The following is a 20,877-nucleotide window of genomic DNA, read 5'->3' as shown; positions in this document are numbered from 1 at the left end:
ACCCAAAGACCTTGACGGAGAGGAGGCCGCCCTCCATCAGCTTGAAATGGAGGGTAAGCCCCGCCGTCAAGCGATGGATATGAGCGAACGTCTTCCACCCTCGGCCAAGATACATCACGTGAGGGGTTGGGAAGTCGACGCGAGCTGATCCAACAGCCCTTCATGTGCAACTGCAAGGACTCTGGCCGATCCAGCTCCATCTCGCTCGCGAATGGGGTCGGGAGACGAAGACGATGGCGAGGCGACCGGCGCAGCCTGACGAAGAACTCGCAAGGGTCATCTCCAACGTGGCCCTCCATGGGGGGAGGAACTACTGGCGGAGGCGGGACCGGTGCGCTGCCCCGTTCTCCTCTTCCCTGAGCGCCTCGACCTCATCCGCGGCCTCATCCGCGGCCTTGCCCCCTCCCCCTTCCCCTCGCGACTGGCTCTGCCACCGCGGATAAAGGGGAAGGGAGGGCGCATTGTCGAGCGGCAACCCTCGCCGCCACCATAGAAGAGCCAGGATCCCCTCTCTCCATGGCGGATCGGGGGGAGCGGAAGGGCAGAAGCTGAAGAGAAAACAAGACGGAAGAGTGCGGGATTACATTCCCCCCCCCCCCGGCTCTTTATAAAGAGCCAGGATGGGGGATCAGCCACCCCACTCAGCCAATCAAGACACAGGAGGCGCAGGGAACTGGGACCAACTCGCTGGCCCGGCCTGCGACCGCACGGTTCCCCGCCTCCACCGTTCGCCACCCTGAGCGCGTGAGAACCACGTGGCGGGCATGCAGGACCGAGGCGACGGGTGAGGTGACCTCTCCCCACCCCATTATCATGGGGGGGGGTGAGCGCCTTGAAGACCATGCCCCGGCCCCGTTCAGTAAATGGGCTGAGCCTCCACGCCTCCCTCCGTTTATGGGGAAGGTGCGAACCGCCGCCCTTTTTACTGTGACGTAACGCATGCGAGCAGAGCTCAGCCCCACGCATGCCACCCACGTCACACACGCCTCCCCACGCCGAGCCACGCGTGGGACGTGTGGGAAGCGCGGCGCGCGAAGGAACTTACCGCGGTAAAAACTACCCCGCCTGCCCGCGCACCGTTTTTGGGCCTAGCCCAACGACGCGATTACGCTCACGTGTGGACCATGCCCCGGGGATCCTGTCGGTGTACAAAAATAGGGGTACACTTTTCATACCCCTATAACTGTGCACAGGCAGTTCGAGCCACGGACGCCACCGAGCCAAGCAAGGCAGGGAGGTAAGCCAAGGTAAGACCGAAGCTCGAAAAGAGCAGAACGATGCCAAGACCAAGACCACAAAGAGCAAAGGGGACAAAGCGGACTCGCCCGGCAAGATCCTTGCCGGGGGGCAGTTTTAGCAAACCCGGCAAGGCATTTGCCGTGGCAGCTCGCCCCACACCTACAGAGTGAATCACCCTTGAGTCCACTGCCCCCATAGGGCAAGGATTCGGGAGACATCCCCGTGGTGGCATGCAGATCTCTGTGAAGACACATTCAAGATCAAATTCACACTATAGAAGATGACGACCCCTGGCGGGATCCCAGCCAAGGAGGACCACAAGACCCCCGGCAGGAGCCTTGCCGGGGATGATAGCAGGCGCCACGGCAAGACCCTTGCCGGGGCCCCAGCAAGACTCTTGCCGGGGCTATGGCGAGGCCCTTGCCAAAGGCACCCGTAGGGCCACCATCAGGCCCACGCCAATTCCAAACCTCCACCGCCGTTCGCATGCGGGTGCTGACCCAACCAGTTGGGCAAGCACCTGTGTGGCGGCAAGCAGATCTTCATGGAGGCCCACCACTGCGCCACCTCAGTTACCTGCCTGCCTACATGGCACCACAGGAACCGTTGGCCAGGGTGCGTGTCGACGCGATCGGCGACGGACAAGACTGGGCTCTCCCCCAGCCCCGATAAAGTAGGGACACCTAAGCATGACGCATTAAATGCGCCTGGTCACGTAATGCGAGGGATAAACTTGTATCACTGTGCCCTTTCCACCTCCTATGTGCCACTGTGGCATCCCCTTTCCCTATAAAAGGAGGCCCAGGGCGACCAGGAGAGGGATTCGGCTTTTTTGGAGCTCTTCACGCCCCATTGCTAGCTCAGGAACACAGATAAACAAATCACCAAGACAGGAGTAGGGTTTTACGCATCCTCACGGCCCGAACCTGGATAAAGAACCCGTGTGCTACCTGTTTGATCCGCCCTTCTCACAACCCCGCGCCTCGCAACCGTAGTAGGGATTCCCGTGATCCCATAGGTGTCGTCCTCGCACCGACAACCATAATCCCTCACTCCATCATAGGCTCTGTTTGGATCCATGGGTTAGAGTTAGTTTGGGTTAGTTTGGAGTCAACTAACCCAAAAAGATCCAAACAGGAGGGTTAGTTTAGGTTAGATGCATCTAACCCATCCAAAAAAACTAACCCATCCAAGAGGTGCTTATTTGGGTTAGTTCTTCTCGGGACCACTAATAAACACTTTTCTCTCGCGCTCTCCCCGCAGCAGATCCCTCCCCACTTCTTCGAAGCTTCTCGTCCTCTCCCTCCCTCCCTCTCGCACCGCCCGTGAAGGTGCCTCGCCATATCCGCGCTCCATCTAACCCTGCCACCCAAACACCTCTTTACTCAGAGTTAGTTCAGGGTTAGAATCTAACTCTAACCTCTAACTGAGTTAGAGTATCCAAATAGGGCCATAGGCGCAAGCACTCCCCCCCCCCTCCTAAGTATGATTATCTCTTACTAGCCATCAGGAACACACGTATTATCTCCTTCCATCCATACGTCTATCTTGATATCTCTTGGGGCATCTTCTATTGCGCACACACCTTGTCACTTGATCTCCCACCCATGTAGTCCCATCACGATCTCCAGGGGATCTCTCTATGAGAAACATACACTCTCTCCTCCCCATGTCTGCATTTTCTCTGTACCTCTCTCTCGACCTCTCTCCCTTGTTTGTCAGACCCCTCTGGGCCACGTGCTAGGGGTCTTCGTCTCTCGGTTCCAAACAACCACACACTATCTCCTCACCTTGCCTCCGTTGTCGAAGATGCATGTGTGATATGTTTGCATAAGACACGCATGGTTTTTCACCACTTTTATCGTGTGTTGTCCATGTCTCTTTCACACACGCAACCACACTTTTTTCACTCTCTCTCTCTCTCTCTCTCTCTCTCTTGTCGGGGACTCTGTCACGTCCATAAGCATATGGATGTTTTGAAAAGTCAAACCTCAGAAAAGTTTGACTAGGTATATGTGGAGAAAAACATTTACATCTAGAACGATCATTAGATTCATCACAACATGTACTTACTTCATACTATCATTTATCTTTGGTATTGCCAATATAAGTAATTTATTTATAAACTTGGTCAAAGTTTCAAAAGTTTGACATTAAAAAAATGTTGTAACTACATTATCGAACGGAGGGAGTAGCTCTTTCTCTCTCTCTCTGCTATCTCTCACGGGCCTCCCCTCTCACTCGAACTCTCTATACCGATGGATTATATGCTCACTGTGTCAGCGTATAGCTCTGTATATTGTTTAGTTGATCGGTCAACCAATCCACATGCTGTGTTGTCAGCTCGTGTTCTGTATCTTGTTGTGCTGGCCCATGTGGCAGTGGGTGAAAATAAGTAAACTAGAGGCCCATCTGACATGCGGTGAAGGAAACAAAGTTGAAACCACTCGGGGTAGCACCCCGCACGCTAGTAAATTGAGGGCGCATTGAGGACAAACTTCTTGCGCACGAAGGACGCACTCGCGCACAATTCACCACTGCGTGGCGGCATGCACAGAAGGACGCACTCGCGCACACCGAGCACACAACACACACCAGCACACGTGTACATCAGCGTCGCCGCCGGTTGAGATGGACGGCGAGGCAGCCAACAAGCAGAGGCCGCTCGAGCCAAAATCGCATTCGGCGAGCCTGGACTTCATCAGCAGCCTCCCCGACGACATGCTACTCGTCATCATTGGCCTCCTCCCCACCAAATCTGCCGTGCGGACCGCCCTGCTCTCCTGGCGGTGGCAGCCCCTCTGGCGCTGCGTCCCCCTCAACCTCACCGTCAACAGCCGCCTCTGCGACGGGGATTGCAAACGCATGGCCGCATCCAAGATCCTTTCATCGCACCCTGGGCCAGCCAGATGCCTTGACATCCGCGTGTTCAGTACAAACTGCAAGGTCCAACCCAAGTTCGACGAGTGGTTCTTATCCCCCGCCCTAGATCAGCTCGAGGAGCTCAGCTTTGAAGCTGGACGATGTCGCTCCCTACCGCCGTCCGTGCTCCGCCTCACGCCAATGCTGCGCCGCGCCAGCTTCAGCTCCTGCTATCTTCCCCAGATTAATGTCGCGCCTGCCCTTCTTCTCCCTCAACTCAAGCAGCTCGACCTCTTCGATGTTGTCATCTCGAATAAGGCTATGGAGCACCTGCTCCGCAGCTGTACTGCGCTCGAGTACCTTCATCTTGAGCAGATCCACGGGTTCATTAGCCTCCACATTGCCTCAACGAATCTCCGATGGATTTATGTGCCTTGCTGGCCCCGCAACAAGACATCAATTGGGAAGAGATCACTCCAGCTGTTCCACGTTATGGTCATTGAGAATGCGCCTTTCCTTGAGAGATTGCTTGTATCGGATCTAGAAGGTCCAACAAAAATCAGGGTCATTGACGCGCCGAAATTGACAGTGTTGGTGTACTCGTCTGCCAAATTCTCCGAACTCTTTATTGGATCCGTAATCGTTCAGGTACATCACTCATCTTCTTCTCCGTCTTCTTGAAATTCACATTTTTAAATTTCTTCTTGATGTATTTACGACCGTCTTCCAGAAAATGATTCCCACAAGCTTGACCCAGTCCATGCGCACAGTGAAGATCTTAGCACTAAAATCTATCGTCCCCAATCTGGATCAAGTTGTTGGATTCCTTACATGCTTTCCATGCACGGAGAAGCTACTCATCGAGGTGAAACTTCTTTCCTATTAGTAAACGGTAATCACAACGTAGCTCAATTTTTTTCGTAATTTTCCCAAATTACGATGACAAGTGTAGTGTTCAAAACTACATCTACGCACTGCACCGAAAGAAATGTTTTTAGTATTTTTTCTCACGTGATCACCTGCATCATTTTTATGCTGTACTACTATAGTAGCCTAGGCTAGTCATAGTGGAAAGTAACTTAGACTACTCCAGTAACTCTATGGTTACCCTAAGGGCAAGTACTACCTCCGTCCTGGTTTACTCTTCCAATTTTGTAGTATCAAAATTTGACCATAGATTTAACTGAGAAAATGTTAATGCATGTCACTAAGAACTATATCGTTGGATTCGTATTTGAACATAATTTCAAATGGTGTAATTTTTAGTGACATGCATTGGCATTTTCTTAGTTAAATCTATGGTCAAAATTTTATACTAAATACGAGGTAGTATTCCCTCCGTCCCAAAATGCTTGTCTTACATTTGTTTAGATACGGATGTATCTAACACTAAAATGTAACTAGATACATCCGTATTTAGACAAATTTTTAAGACAAGAATTTGGGACGGAGGGAGTACAAAAGTGGGCTATGTAGGCCAAAACATGTGCCAAATTCACTTGTGATGCATTTGGCATCGATGCCCCTCCATTGCTCACTTGGTGCCCCAATCTGGAGCACCTACTTTGCTCCGGTGCCAAATTAACTCACGCAATGAAAAAACACTGCATGGGAGAGAGAGAGGACTGAGGCAATAAAAAAACACTTGTTTGGGAGAGTGAGAGGCTGGTGTAGTTGGTTTGATTGATTTGTTTATACATGTGGGTCTGTGTGCACAGCGGTGCCAACTCTCTCACATCGCGAGAGCGGTGCCAAAATCTTTTGATTTGACATCGATGCGTATTATGTTGCATACTTTTGCGAAATATGGGGAGAGAGAGAGTGAAAAAATGTCCAAGCTCTTCACGTGCTCCTAGTTAAATGAGAGGAAACAGAAACAGAGAGAGAGAGGGGGGAGAGAGAGAGTGAAAAAATATCACTAGCCAGCCAACCCTATCATATGAGCGAATGATATTGGTACCTCTTGATGACACGGCAATCTTATGCAGCGAGCTTCTCTAATATGTTCTCTTCTTTTGCAGATAAAAAAAGACCCGAAAGTGAAAAATGTGCTGCACTATAACAATCTCATCGAATGCCTTGATCTCCATCTTATAGAAATTGATTTGATCGACTACCGAGGCAGCACATCTGAGATTAAATTGGCCAGGTTCTTTGTTCTAGAGGCAAGTGTGCTCAAGGTAATGAGGTTTGGTGTTCTTTGGCACAACAATGAATGGCATGCTGATCACCGCAAGCGTCTAAGCCTAAATGACAAAGTCTCCGTAGAAGCTGAATTTGTTTTTGAAACATCAAGTGGCCAGAGACTCGAAAACTTATTTGCCCATTAGTGACTTGTCAGGGCGGTGGATTTTAGTTTGTACGATAACGCTTCATCCACCTAAAGTAACGAAAGTTCTTACGTGAACTTCCTAGTAATTCCCTCTTCCTAGGTGCAGCATTACTCCTAACATTTGTAATATCGGTTTGAAACTTGTAACATTGTTGTGTCCTATTCCTGCGTTTTCAAAATCTTGCGAATCAAACAGGTCATGAGTTGGTGATGATGTTGTGCCTCCCATCTTTCACCAGTAGCCATCGGATCTAGATCTGACGCATACAAACCAAGCTTCTCCATTTTTGCAAAAATATGCCCGCACTTGTTCCCTATTTACAAACAACTCCTTGTCCCTCAAAATCAGCCTTATCTCCTCCCCACCACATCTAGAAGGCTGTGGAAAAATCTGGCGCGATGGCCGCTGCCGGAGCAGTCCACCCCCAATCTTGGTGTTCCGTGCAATGCACGGGCATCTACGCACGAGAAATTATGTCGAACAGGGCTAGTTGTAAGCAGGCTAGCTCTACAGCCATGATGATAGTGACTGCAGACGGTCAGGCTGACTATGGTATGCCGAACACGGCGCCTATACTCAGGTGTCATCTCCGGCGTAGGGTCTTGTCACTTCACTGTGAGGAGCAGCACATAATAATTTGACCAACAGGTAGTACAGTGCTGGTACTCCTAGGAGTACTACATTGGTAGTACTACTAGTAGTACTAGTAGCACCACCATCTGGATTTAGGAGTACTACCACGTCCATGTGGATTTTAGTATTTAACTAGCAATATCTAGTAATGCATGTCACAAAAAATGTACTACTCCCTCTGTAAATAAATACATGGTGTTTTATTCCTATCAGCGAGAGAACTTAATGTTTTCTTGCTAACTATAGTCTTAATAGGATTACATGCAATTATGCAATGAACTAAACACAGCATGTCATGTTTGGTAGTCTCAAGTCATTGAAAGCATGCACGACCCACATCTCTCATTGGTTGATATGTCATGAAATAAGAAACAAGGAGGGAGTTAATGCACCGTGCCTAAGTGTTTTGGGATTATTTGGTTTTCGTAATGTGACTTACACAACATTTTTGTTTACATGCATTAACATTTTATTAGTTAAATCAAAGGTTAAAACTTGGCGCAAAATGCAAAGTGGACCAATAAACTAGTAAACATCAAACTTCTCTCGTTTGGCCCCAACTAGAGGTCCGGTGAGATGACTATACTGCACCGGCACGAAGGGGGGCGCAGCTTCATTGACTTACGGCAACTGTCTTTGGGTGAATGACACGTGGGCCCAGGGGGTGGCTGGCCCACCTATCATACATCCAAAGGCAGGTGCAGTAGAGGGCCGAGGAGTAGTACAAAATCCTACGCACCTACGCACGCTAACCAAGGGCAAGAGTGATCACTCGAATCGCAAGATCGGTTAACTAGTAGAAGCTAAGCTAGACCCATGGAGGCGATGAGCGCGAGCATCAGCCGGCTGTGCCAGATGGTCCAAGACACTGGCCTGCGGCCCGGCAACGAGGAACCTCTCCAGGTAGTATTGCTTGAGGCCGGCAGGGCGAGGGGCCGCTTGGACGACAACTTCGTCTCCTTGTTCGACGAGGTCCTCGTCGGTTTCCTCGACAAGTTCACCGTCGTCAAGAAGCTCGCGGACGACTTTGACGTTAGCCTTCAGCCGATGCGCCCAGGCTCTTCAAAGCCTGCCACCCTTAACGGCCACTATGGTGACAACCTCTTCGACGCACTGGTGGCCCTGCGACTGCCCGCCGTCGCGCCGGAGAATGTCCACCTTGAGGTCGCGCTCGCCGCACAGCGCCTGACGCAGCAAGACACCATGGACATAATCACCCACGTCTACGCGCATGCAAGAGGAGGACGATAGGACGCTGGCCTTCTTGGACCGCAGGGCGACCTTGGATGCACTGTTCAGAAGCACGTTGAGCTCGCCGCCAACGCTGCTGCTCCCCACACGTCCTTTGGTCAACCGATGCACTAGGGCGTGAGGATGTCGTTGATGGATCCGTATGTACTTTCATCTTTCCGTCAAATCCATATAGTAGTATATGATACTACAGCAATTATCTTACCTTTCGCATCAACTTCATAATTTTCGTACGTACTCCATGCATGAACGGCGCCAGAACCAAACTTCTCATTACTCTAGGAAAAATCTTTATTTTCTCTCTATCGATCGCGCCATGGAGCAGAACCAAATTTTACAAGTTACGAGTTCAAAAGGAAAAGCCTGCCATGTTCGCGTCGCACCCCCACACGGTTGGTCCGGCACGCCGCTCAAGAGGGAATGCGTGCGGTGTTGCATTTTCACTTACAAGTGGGACCGTAGTTGAGCAAACTGACTATCGGCAAACCCCCACCCCGCCCACCGCGCGATGGCTGAGAAAACAGGAGGGAGAAGAGATGGCTGTAGCACAGACTCCAAGAAAATTGGTGTTGGATGGGACTCGTGTGGGTGGCGTGTGCCGTAGTGCTAGACGTGAATGCTAGTTATGGCCCATGCCACCCTACTATATCGAGCCTATATCGAGGTACAATACGTAGAACAAATTTCCTACAGTCCGTGCTCAACACTCCTCTATCTCTCTTCTCAGCCAGCCAGCGGACGCGCGGAGCCCATCGTCTGTTTTCTCATATGCGGTCCCACATGTCAGTGAAAACGCAAGCGGACCCACTGAACCTGCACATCTTTAACCTCGACGTGCTGGTGATGAAAAACAAATCCAAGAAAGATCTTCGGTGGCCGCTTTTGGAGTTACTCAAGAGTAGTAAGATTCTATTTATAGTTTAACCCAAGATGCACATCTCGTGGCTTCAACTTACTCTTTCATGACACGACCTGGATGCTAGATGTCCCACGTGTCGGCAAAAGGAGGAAGAACCCGACCAAATCTTCGGTTGTGCTCTCGGATTAGACTAGTTGTGCTAACTTAAATTTTTTATTGTGTACTCCCTCCGTTCCAAAATACTTGACTTCCATTTGTCCAAAAATGGATGTGCCTATATACTAAAACATGTCTAGATACATATATATTTTTACAAATAGAAGGCATGTATTGTGCAACGGAGGGAGTAGAATGGATGCAAGTTTTTGTATTGGGAAGAAGAGTACATCCATATATTGATAGAGCGCAATTTAGTAGATGTTCTATCACTTTTAGCTAGCACAGAGGCTATAGATGAGATTAGTGCACTTGTTTATACTCCTACTTGGTATGCATGTTACTGCTTAGACGCAGAGAAAAACGGACTAGAGGGAGTACTAGAATAGAGGCTAGACATGAGACTAGATGCGAGGAAGCAACGTCTACTTCTTTACACTCGAAGAAAGAAGCACGCAAGATCGAGCCTCCGCAGATCAACAATGAATGCATCGAGAAGGCACTAATCCAACTTACAGGAGTAGTAAAATGTATTCTTGTGGTTCTTGTTTTCTTTGGTCTTGCTTTTCTAGTCAAAATTATCGTTGGAGGTCATGCAAAACGGAGGTCCTTTGGGGTCGTGCATTGCAGTTGGCCTTACAAGTGGGACCGCAGTTAAGGAAACCGACTATCGGCAAACCCCCACCTCGCCCGCCGTGCGATGGCTGAGTTAGAGAAACGATGAGGTTAAAGAGATTGCTCTAGCACGAACTCCAAGAAATATGATGTCAGATGGAAGTCATGTTGGTGGCGTGTGCCGTACTCCTGGACGTGAATGCTTGTTCTGGCCCATGCCACCCTACTACTCCTACTAGTTAGTTCTATATAGTACTACTAGTATCGAGGATTCGAGGTGCTGGCTACGTAGTACAGTATGGCTACAGTAAAACACCCGCACGACGCATAAAGCATGTGATGCTAGTACAAATAGTGTACTACTATTGTTGATTGGCCCATCCGATAACCTGTTGCAATGCACGTACAATTATGTATTCGGAAAATATATTTTTTGCCTCATCACACCACTCACTCACAGAAGCAACTCGAAAGCCATTCATAAATTTAGTAAGTTTATCACAGGCATATCATTTTATTACATACAACAGGTCATCAACCCACATCGACAACGAGGATACATTATAAATACTAAAGTTTTCACCACACAACAAATAACAAGCAATGAAATGAACTTCAACTCAACCATTCCTCGGTGTTGGAAACGCTTGCTTTGAACCACAAGTGATTCTATGGGACGGGCCATCCATTGTCGATCTGGAGACCAACGCAAGACTGATCATCCAGGCTGAAGCGGCCTACTATATCAGTACCAGGGTAGGGAAGCACCCAAATTTCCGAGGTATAGACACAGTTGCTTCTCATAAATGGTAGTAACGTTGTGTCAACAGCAGTTGGATCTCCTTTCATCATCATTGGATAGTTTTGTCCAAGGAAGAGTGAGTTTTCTCCAAGACTATCAATTCTGTACCAGGGAGAAGGAGTTGGCGCTAGCACACTAGTATCCATCCCGAATACCATGCAACGGGTGTTGGAATAGGTCCGGAGAGTGCGACCATGGGAGACTACACCTGCTTCCTTAGCAGTAACATCATCAGTGAGCTGTATACACATGAGAAGAGGTGATCCATCGGAATTAGTTGCCAGGCGTCAAATAGTATATGGGCCCTGGTCGTCCTCATGCTTGTGATCATCACCATCATCATCTCCCCCTAGGTTATAAAAATCTTCAAGTATAGGTGGTGGAATGTTCACAGGACCTTGGAAACACAAGAAGAAGGTTAATTAGTAAGGCTAGCCATAGTGGGGGTAACATAAGTAGTATCATGCACTTGGGACTCGCAAACATGCTTATGTGGCAGGCAATTAAGGAAGAGAGAGATGGTTATAGTAACATAGGTAGATACCGTAACATAATAAATGTGATGCTACTATGTGTCATGCATGGCAATAAATGAGACCACCTATGATACTAATCTAAGATACTATGCACTATAGAGGTAGTAACATAAACTACTAGTAACATATGCATGTTACTAGTCTAAGTTACTCCCCACTATGACCAGCCTTGCTACCCGCATGCATGTGGATGAAACAGTTATAATTACAGTGGAAGACAAACGTACCGAAACAACGAGGATGCCATGCAAAAACAGTGCCATGAGTGGTGATAGCAAACACAAGGCCCACGTATTGAATTGCATCACAGTACTCATCCGTGAACAGAAACTGATTTTTGAGCAATATCCATCCAGTCAAACCACTGATGGCGGCAACAAGCTTGTCGAAGATAGCAACAACTTCATAGTTGTTGTAATTCCAAGAGCGGTTGGGGACTAGAGAAATTGCTATCTTCCGTAGAAGACAGTCACCATGATTGTATGTGAACGTGCGTACAATACCGGTGTGCTCAACCTCTGGGCAGTCTGCTGAGATTTTTGGAAGTGGAACCAGGTCACGAGTGTACACATTCACAAGTTCCCACTCGCAGTTGGACCCAATGTAAACAACCCAATCTCCATTTGCGCCTTCCCAAGCCTTGCCCTCAAGCGATGGCATCTTAACATCATACATATCATTATCAAGCGGCATCAACTTGCACAGGGCGAGGCCTCCGTCGTGACGGCGCCAGTCATCAGGGTCACGGCGAAGAAGATAGGGGAGATCAAACTGCTCCTTGACTCTTGGGTTCCTTGTAATGATGTTATTAGTTGAGTCGAGAATGGGCTTGAACGAACCTGCCATGCTAGCCGAGGTGATGACGTCGCACCGATCGATGAGTTCCTCCACCACGTCATCTTTCAGATCGGGGCAAGAATAACGGGGTCGTTTCCCTCCTATTCCCTCCATGGAGAAGACGATCGAACAATGGCAGAAGAAAGGGTGAAGGGATGAAGGAAAATGGAGGAGTGAGAGGAAGAGCGTGCGACAGCAGTTCCAAATCGAGAGGGAAAGGCGAAGAGTCGGTGGACGGTTGCCAGTTTGCCACGGTTCACGAAGGGGCGCCCGGCCTACACGTCGGTTCGGAAATACTCCTACTTCTCGCTGTCGTCTCACTGATATGTGGAACGGGACCACATGTCAACGAGACATGGTGTGTAATTTCTCGTGCAAAATGCCTTCTGGCCGCGTTGGCCCGAGGTGCCGCATTAGTTATCGGCCCTTATTTTTTTAATGGCGCGCCATTCAGTTTTGAAGCACGACTAACTGGTACTGTACGCAGAGAAAATATAAACTACTCTACCACTACTCCACCTCCAGTACTAGTAGTATAAAGAAGATATATAGGCTGGAGCTTCAGCGCTTTCTTGCCAAGGGCTGCCCACTTGCTTCTCACACTACCACCATCTCTCCGGATCTAAAAAGACGGCCCCTCTCTCCCTCCTCACCGGTGGTCACAGATCCGCCGGGGTAGAAAAGGACGTGCAACGTTGACGCACTCGTCGTCGGCGAGCGAGGTCACGCACTGACGACAAGGCCGTCCTCTCAGACCAAGCGCCCGCGCAGGATCGCTGCCGTAGTGTGTGTGCGGAGGACGACGACCACGAGCGAAGCCACTTCCCGCCGACCCTCAGGTATGCTACCTCTTTTCGAACCATACCCTTGTTCTATTGCCCCATCTGGCACATCGTTGCATGTGGATCTATTTCCACTCCACCATCTTCCCAATTTGCTATCCTCTGCTCTGCTGGCCACGCAGACGAAAACCATAATTTGCACTATTAAAGGAAACCCTACTTCATGCAGACTAATGCATGTCTGGGTTGAATAAGGAAAGGAAGGGAGACTGTACTGTCCAAGAGAGTAGGCATCGAACCCGCATCTAGGTTGAAAAGGGGAAAATCAGTAGCTAAGGAACGAGTCTCGTGTCTCTTGGTTGACGAAGGGTAGAAAGGCATGACCACACAATAGAGAATGACCAGGTCGATCGGTTTGTTGTCCTCACATAGGAAAAAGGTGGCTAAAGCGAACAAAAATGGGACGTAATCCACATATGCTTCCTGGATATTTGTTACTCTGGCCAACCATACCTCCCTCACCACTCTGCGTCCGTGGAGGTACATCGTACTGGTGCGCCCACTGTCCGAATGGGCCTCCCATGCTCTTATTGCCACTTTTTTGCTGTTAGTATAACGCCAGCAGTCAAGTCAAGCAATGCTACTGCTAAAGTGAAGCCACATTTAACTAGTGCCGCTCTCAGTCTAATGCCACCGATAAATTTAAGCAATGCCATTTAATGTCACTGGATTATTTCAGGGTTAGCTGTTGATTGTGGATGTATTAAAGATTTTTCAGTTAAGGCATTATAATGTTGTTGCACAACCAGTATACCAACGATGAAACTTCTTACTACCTTCAGATTTTTGCACTATTAATGCTTATAGATTACATACCTCACTTTCATGAGATAAGTTAATTTTTTTGTACAGTGTCACCAAAATGCCAAGGCGCTGATGTAATTTTATTTTGGTTAAACTGCACAAACAATTATGAAGAGAAAAGGAAAGGTCAAGAGTGGGCACTTCCTCCTCCGGCTGTTCTCTTGATTCGTTCGATCAAGTTTTTATGTTTGATCGATTATCAAGATTGGATAGCAATTTTTAAGGTCCCCCCGAGTTCGAAATGATATTTACCTTGGAGGTACATGGTTTGCAATTTTTTTATACTGTCATTGATTAATAATGCTAGTTACCTTCAGACTTTTGTATTTGGTTTAATGCTCATGCACAGCTAGTATACCAATGCTGAAACTTGTTACCTTTACATTTTGTATTGTTAATTCTAATAGAAACCTTCCAGTGCTAGAGTTTATTGAAATCTATTCAGTAAAACCATTGTACTGTACCCTGTAATAAACTAACTACTCTACTGTTGCACTAGCCACTGGATTAGTGTATATTTGTAGTATTCGAATGGTGTTGCATTAGCGTATGGACATAAAAAAAGTGTGGCAAGCTTTCCCAGATATGTGCTCAAGAAAACTACTACCTGTTTTTCTAAATACTAGACGTTTGGGTACTTTAAATTGAACCGCGAAAACGTCTTATATTAAGGAACAGAGAGTGTAGAGTTCACTCAAATTATCCCGGTAAAGCTAGTCACACCTTTGTTAAAATTAATGTTCATTATGTTATCGGAGGAGGTCTGTATGTTTGTCTCTAATGCCTGTCTACTACATACCCGACATCATGATGTAATGTTAAGTCATTTCCTTTTGTACAGTGTAACTAAATTGTCAAGGCGGTGATGGCATTTTATTTTAGTAGAACTGCACAAAATTTGCTTAAAAGAAGAGGAAAGGTCCGGAATGGCTCAGTTTTTCAGAAAAAAAACTATGTATGCCTTCCTGACATCAGCCGTTGTTGCTTTGTTTATTCCTTCAAATAGGTGGTTAGAAACAGTCTTGCTACCTTTTCCCATTAAGAAATTGGAATGCTTATATTTGTGAGTCTATGCTTCAACTAGTGTCACTTTTATAGTAATCACACTTTCAATATCTATGCAAACAGGGATGCTCGATTTTAGTGGAGCTGCACAAAAAGTCCAACCGGTTCAACATTAGGAGCATGTTTTTTTCCAAACCTTTATATCCAATTGGTGGCACTATGAGCTGTTCATTATGAAGGTACATGGTTTGCTACTATCTTGCTACTCTTTTTGTACTGTCATTAGATAGTAATACTAGTGGTTTGCATGTGAATTTATTGGCAGGGTGGACCTACATTGGAGGTGTAGGACAAGATTCAATGATTGGGTGCTCAATTTCGGTTGTATCGATTTCACCTCTTCCAGCACTACGAACATGGTGTGGTATATGTTTACTGGCTGCTTGATATTTGTGCAGACAGAGATGTCTGCCCGTTGCTATTTGGCAAACAAACAAAGTGTCCGCAATTTTGGTTGAACTAGACAAGAGAATAGTGTAGTCACTGCATGCAGTGCCATTTGAAAATGGACACAAAGATTGAATAGTCACTTCATGGACTGCAGAAAAGTAGTATTGTACTATTTACTGGCCAACAGTTGGTGCTTCATTGCTTTGGTCTGATTATACAATGGGCATCATTTTCCCTAAGTTAAAGTTTGTATTCCGAAAATAGTCTCGCGGTGTGATCAAGAGAAGACCAAATCATATTGCAGTGGATGTTCCTCCATCATGTGTGGTTCATTCTCATGGTTCCAGCTGTTGGTGAAACCACTTATGTTTGCAAGAGGAATTGTAGACTTCACAAACAAATTTTTCTTTCAGTCTGTACTGAATGTTGGCCAAGAGAAGCATCCATGTTAGTAGGAAGAACAAATGTTTTTTCTAGATCTTTGCTTTTGGAGCTACATATTTCTATATGATCTGTGAATCATTGAGATGCATTAACATGTTGATCTTATGTATGGGAATCGTACTAGTTAGTTTTAGTTGCGACGCAAGATCCAAACTGGCTGATCTTTGCTTTTGGAGCTACATATTTGTATATGATCTGTGAATCATTGAGATGCATTAACAGTTACTTATTTCTGTTCGCTCAGTGTTTATAAGTTACTGATCGATCACTAGCTAGCCTAAAAATGCACACCTGGCAGTTTTATTTGCGACGCAAGATGCGCAGTGGCAGTTTTTTGAATAAAAATGCTTACCTCTGAAGAAACTGACAAGCTACACTATCGATCCTACACGGATAAAAATGCCTACCTATAAAGAAACTGACAAGCTACACTATCGATCCTACACGAATAAATACCGTATCACGCACGTACTACCTCCTTTCCGGTTTGCAGGGCTCAATTCAAGAAACGACCTACTCGACCCTACATGAATAAATAGCGGATCACGCACGTACTAGTACCTCCTTTCTGGTTTGCAGGGCTTAATTCAAACCTCTCACCAACCAAGGTACTCCCTCCGTCCGGGTTTATTAGTCCCATGAGCAAAGCAGCAAGACCAAAGCATGGCAATAATTAAAGGCATGCAGAAGTTTAAGCCTAATTAATTCTAGCGATTTAAGTCGCTGCATGCATGCCCTCAGCTGTGACTCGTTGCATGCTGCTTCGCGTACTGCCTGCGAGCGATTCTGAGTGCCTGCATGCAGCCGGCCGTAATTAAGGAAACTAACTGATGCGAAAAAAGATACGCTTTAATTGTTGCGGGCTTTTTAAATCCGTGAAATCATTATTGACAAGGAGGGAGATGATTCGAGTGCACTCGTTTGACCGCCATGCCGGCGTGCGAACCAGACGGGACGGGACGACACAGTCATAATTTCAGTTTCCCTAGTTTTCCACGGCAAGCTGGCATGCTAAGCCATTATGCATTGAATTCCGATGACCGTCGCGCTACCTTCCCCCTATAAGTACTGTTTCCCGGCATTCTCCAGTGCCACCGTGACCCAACTCGCCATATCCTCATAAGCCCCCACTAGCCCGACGTCGCTCGCCACGTCCGCCATGCCCCCGCCCGTCCGCGGTAGACGACGTCGGAGGCGGTCACCGCTGGAACTAGTGTTCGGTTTTTCACCGGAAGGCAGACGGAGGGAGGAGGCATTCTATCTGTCTTTAGATGACAATGCGCAGATCGAGGAGTTGTTGGAGCTCGACCGCATGGCAGAGGAGCAGGAGTTGTTGGAGCGCGACCGCCTGGCGGAGGAGCAGCGTAACACCGATTTGTGCCGCCAGCGAGACATGGAGCAGTAGCGCACCGACGCTCTGAGTCGCGAGCAGAGCGCCCGCAACTGGGCCGACTACGTGGAGGCTGGCGCCCGGCAAATAGCCCTGGAGGCTGTTGGGCACGCACGCGTTCGCGACGCCGATTTTTACTACCAGCTCGTCAAGTGGGTTTCCCGCTTGGAAGCCGAAGCTTCGGTGGACCACGCTGGCATGGAAAGGGCCAACGCGCGCGAGCAACGCGCCCTATCGCACCTCTGGCAAGTCCGAGGCGAGGCGCGGGACGCCGACGCCGGCGTTTAGCGTGTACCGCCGACATCGTCTAGTTAGCTAAGAGTAAGTTAGTACTTGTCTAGTGGGAGTAGATAGTTAACTTGGCTATGATGGTTGTCAATGTGGAAGTTTAGTACTCTATATGTGGATCAGACCTGTTACTTTGCTCTGAATGTTGAACTTTCCGTTTGAACGTATGGAATGGGCTGTTATTTTTTTAAATGGGTTGTATTTGTCCTCCACAGGTTTAGAGACTGACTTGTGGGCCTAGCAAGTTGACGCGTACACAATAAGGAGATGATTGTACGTGGAGAGGATGACAGCAGGGACCCGCCAAGGTCATGGCAGTACGCAAGCAAGTGCCTCCTTATTTCAAGCCAATAAAAAATGGCTCCTCCTAGTGGATTTCTGACATCTGGGTCCCATGCCATTGTCAACGTAGTCAAGAATTGCACAACGAGCGGCTGACACCATGGACCCAGCAACTCGCCCAGTTATTTTTGTTTTGGGTTAATTTGATAAATGCCTCCCAGAAATGCCACTGCAATTTCCAAACTTTGAAAAATGCCATTTCATGCCATTTCTAGTGGCATTTTTTGAAGTCCGGAGTGGCGTTTTTCCAAGTTTGCAAACTGCAGTGACGTTTTTCAAAGTTTGCAAAAATTGCAGTGGCATTTTTCAAAGTTTGGAAATTGTAGTGGCATTTTTATGAATCGCCATAATTGGAGTTACATTTATCTAATATGTTTTTGAGACGGAAGCAGGGTGTCAACTGGGCTGTGCGGGACACTCTGGCATGTCTAGACAGACTTTTCATTTATGTTTACCACAGACCAGCCCAGTAGTTTTTTTTCTTTTTGAAAATGGCTAGCCCAATTTTTTTATGATTTGTCAAGTAAGTCACTTTATCAGGCCTGTTGGGCTAGACTAGGAGAGCTTCATTCGGCTGGCCGAGAAAATGGCCTATCAATAATGAGAAATGGGTTGTACATTTTTAAAACACATCAAACCGGCAATTAGTTTCAAATATCTTTTTTTTCATTTCGAGATTTTAAATTGCATTGATTTTTATGCGTGGACAATTTATTGGATTTTATATTGATATACATTTATTTTTAAAATCAGTCTGAATGTGACTCGAAATTTCGGGACTAAAAACAGTTCAGACCGCACCGACATATGCAAAATTTCGTATATTTTTTTAACCGTGGCCACAATATGGGTTGTAATGCTAACAAAAAGAATATGGGCTCCAAAAAAACCCGTAAGAATTAGAAAATGGGCTGTAAACTATTCGAAATAATGGCAGATGGGCTGTATGCTCTTTTCCACATATTTGAGGCTTTCCACAGATGGCTTGTATACTGTTGGATGTCCATCCAACGGCCGTCGTGCTTCTTCAATCTCTGTTCTTCCTGCTCGAGCCGCTCAAACAAGCGCCGGTGGGACTGCCTGCTCCCTCCTCCCCGTGGCCGCCTGTGCTGCCGCGCAGGCCTCATCGCCCCACCGTACTCCCATCGTTGGCCTAGCTATCCCTCTACTCACCCTCAGTCCCACACATGTTGTTATTCTCCGGCGACGGCAGATGAACCAGTAATCAGTAAACCCTCATACTCCTCCGCGTGGGAAATAACTGTCGAGTATTCCCTGACCCCGTGTCGTTCCCTTCCTTGGCCTCGCCGTCGTCCACTGCCCTGGTGCTCTTGGCGCGGCCTGGTCAATGTGGTCAATGAACGACATCCATCGGAAGTGGACTATACGTGGAGAGGCTGACAACTCGGTCCATGGCCGCATGCAAGGAAATGCCTCCTTATTACGCGCAAAATAATGATTCCTCCACCTGACATATGGGACCCTCCGAAAGGGCCTTTGTATTTCGCGAAAAAAACGTTACCGCCGCTGATAGCTCGGACCCACCAGTTATATCTTCGCACGCAAGGAAGTGCCTCCTTATTACGCCCAAAAAAAGAATACTCCCCCTGCTAGATGGGACCCAGTATAGTGGGCCTACTAAGTTGACAGGGACGAAGGGCTTCGTCAACTTAGTCAATATGCACGATTCTAGCTCGACTGACCGTACGATGTCCATCCAACGGCCGTAGTGCTTCTTCAACCTCTGGTCTTCTTGCTCCAGCCGCCCAAAGCAGCGCCGGTCGTGCCGCCTGCTCCTGCCTCCCGTGGCCGGCTGTGCTGCCGCGGAGGCTTCACCGCCCCCATACTACTCCCACCGCTGGCCAGGCCATCCCTCCACTCCACTCACCCACACCCCATGTTATTCTGCGGCGACGGCAGCACAGCCGAACCAGTGAACCCTCGTACTCCTCTCCGCGTGGGCATCCACTGCCGCGTCTTCCCCAGCTCCGCGTCATCTCCTTCCTAGGCCTCGCCGTCGTCCACCACTGTGGTGCTCTCGGCGCGGCGTGGTCAATGTGGTCAACGACCGACTTCCATCGGAAGAATATTGTACGTGGAGAGGCTGACAGCTGGGTCCACGGCAGCCGCAAGGAAGTGCCTCCTTATTACGCGGAAAATAATTATTCCTCCAACTGACAGCAGGGACCCACCGGACGGGCCACCAGTAATTCGCGAAAAAAACGTTTGCCCCTGACTGCTGGGACCCACCCAAACGGGCCACCGTATTTCATGAAAAAAACGTTCCCCCTACTGTCAGCTCGGACCCACCGGAAGTGCCTCCTTATTACGCACAAAAAAATGAATACCTCCCTAGCTAGGTGGGACCCACCTTGGTGGGAGGCTAACTTGTGGGCCTACTAAGTTGACGGGGACGGAGGGCTTTGTCAACTTAGTCAATATAAATGATTCTAGCTCCAGTGACCGTAGGATGTCCATCCAACGGCCGTAGTGCTTCTTCAACCTCTAGTCTTCTTGCTCCAGCCGCCCAAAGCAGCGCCAGTCGTGTCGCATGCTCCTGCCTCCTATGGCCGGATGTGCTTCCGCGGAGGCTTCACCGCCCCCTACTATTCCCACCGCTGGTCAGGCCCTGCGGCGACGGCAGCCTCACACCGCAGCCGAACCAGTGAACCCTCATACTCCTCTTGGCGCGGGCTTCCACTGTCGCGTCTTCCCCGGCTCCCCGTCGTCCCCTTCCTAGGCCTCGCCGTCGTCCACCGCCCTGGTGCTCTCGGCACAGCATGGTCAACATGGTCAAGGAACGATTTCCATCGGATGTGGACTGTATGTGGAGAGGCTGAGAGCTGGGTCCACGGCCGCAGCAAGGAAGTGCCTCCTTATTACACGGAAAATAATTATTCCTCCACCTGACAGCAGGGACCCACCGGACGGGCCACCGTATTTCGCGAAAAAAACGTTTCCCCCTTGACTGCAGGGACCCACCAGCTACACCTTTGCACGCAAGGAAGTGTGTCCGGGCAAAAAAAATGATTCGCCCCTTTGACTGCTGGGACCCACCAGCTACATTTTCGCACGCAAGGAAGTGCCTGACAGTCAGGACCCACCTGGTCGAAGCGTACGTAGCATTGTCATTTTGGTCGCGAACATGTACGTACATACTGGTCGTTGTAGAGAAGCGCACGTGTCGTA

Source organism: Triticum aestivum, chromosome 2B (genome assembly GCF_018294505.1).
Source record: "Triticum aestivum cultivar Chinese Spring chromosome 2B, IWGSC CS RefSeq v2.1, whole genome shotgun sequence".
Classification (NCBI taxonomy): Eukaryota; Viridiplantae; Streptophyta; class Magnoliopsida; order Poales; family Poaceae; genus Triticum; species Triticum aestivum.
This window is presented reverse-complemented; position numbering follows the sequence as displayed.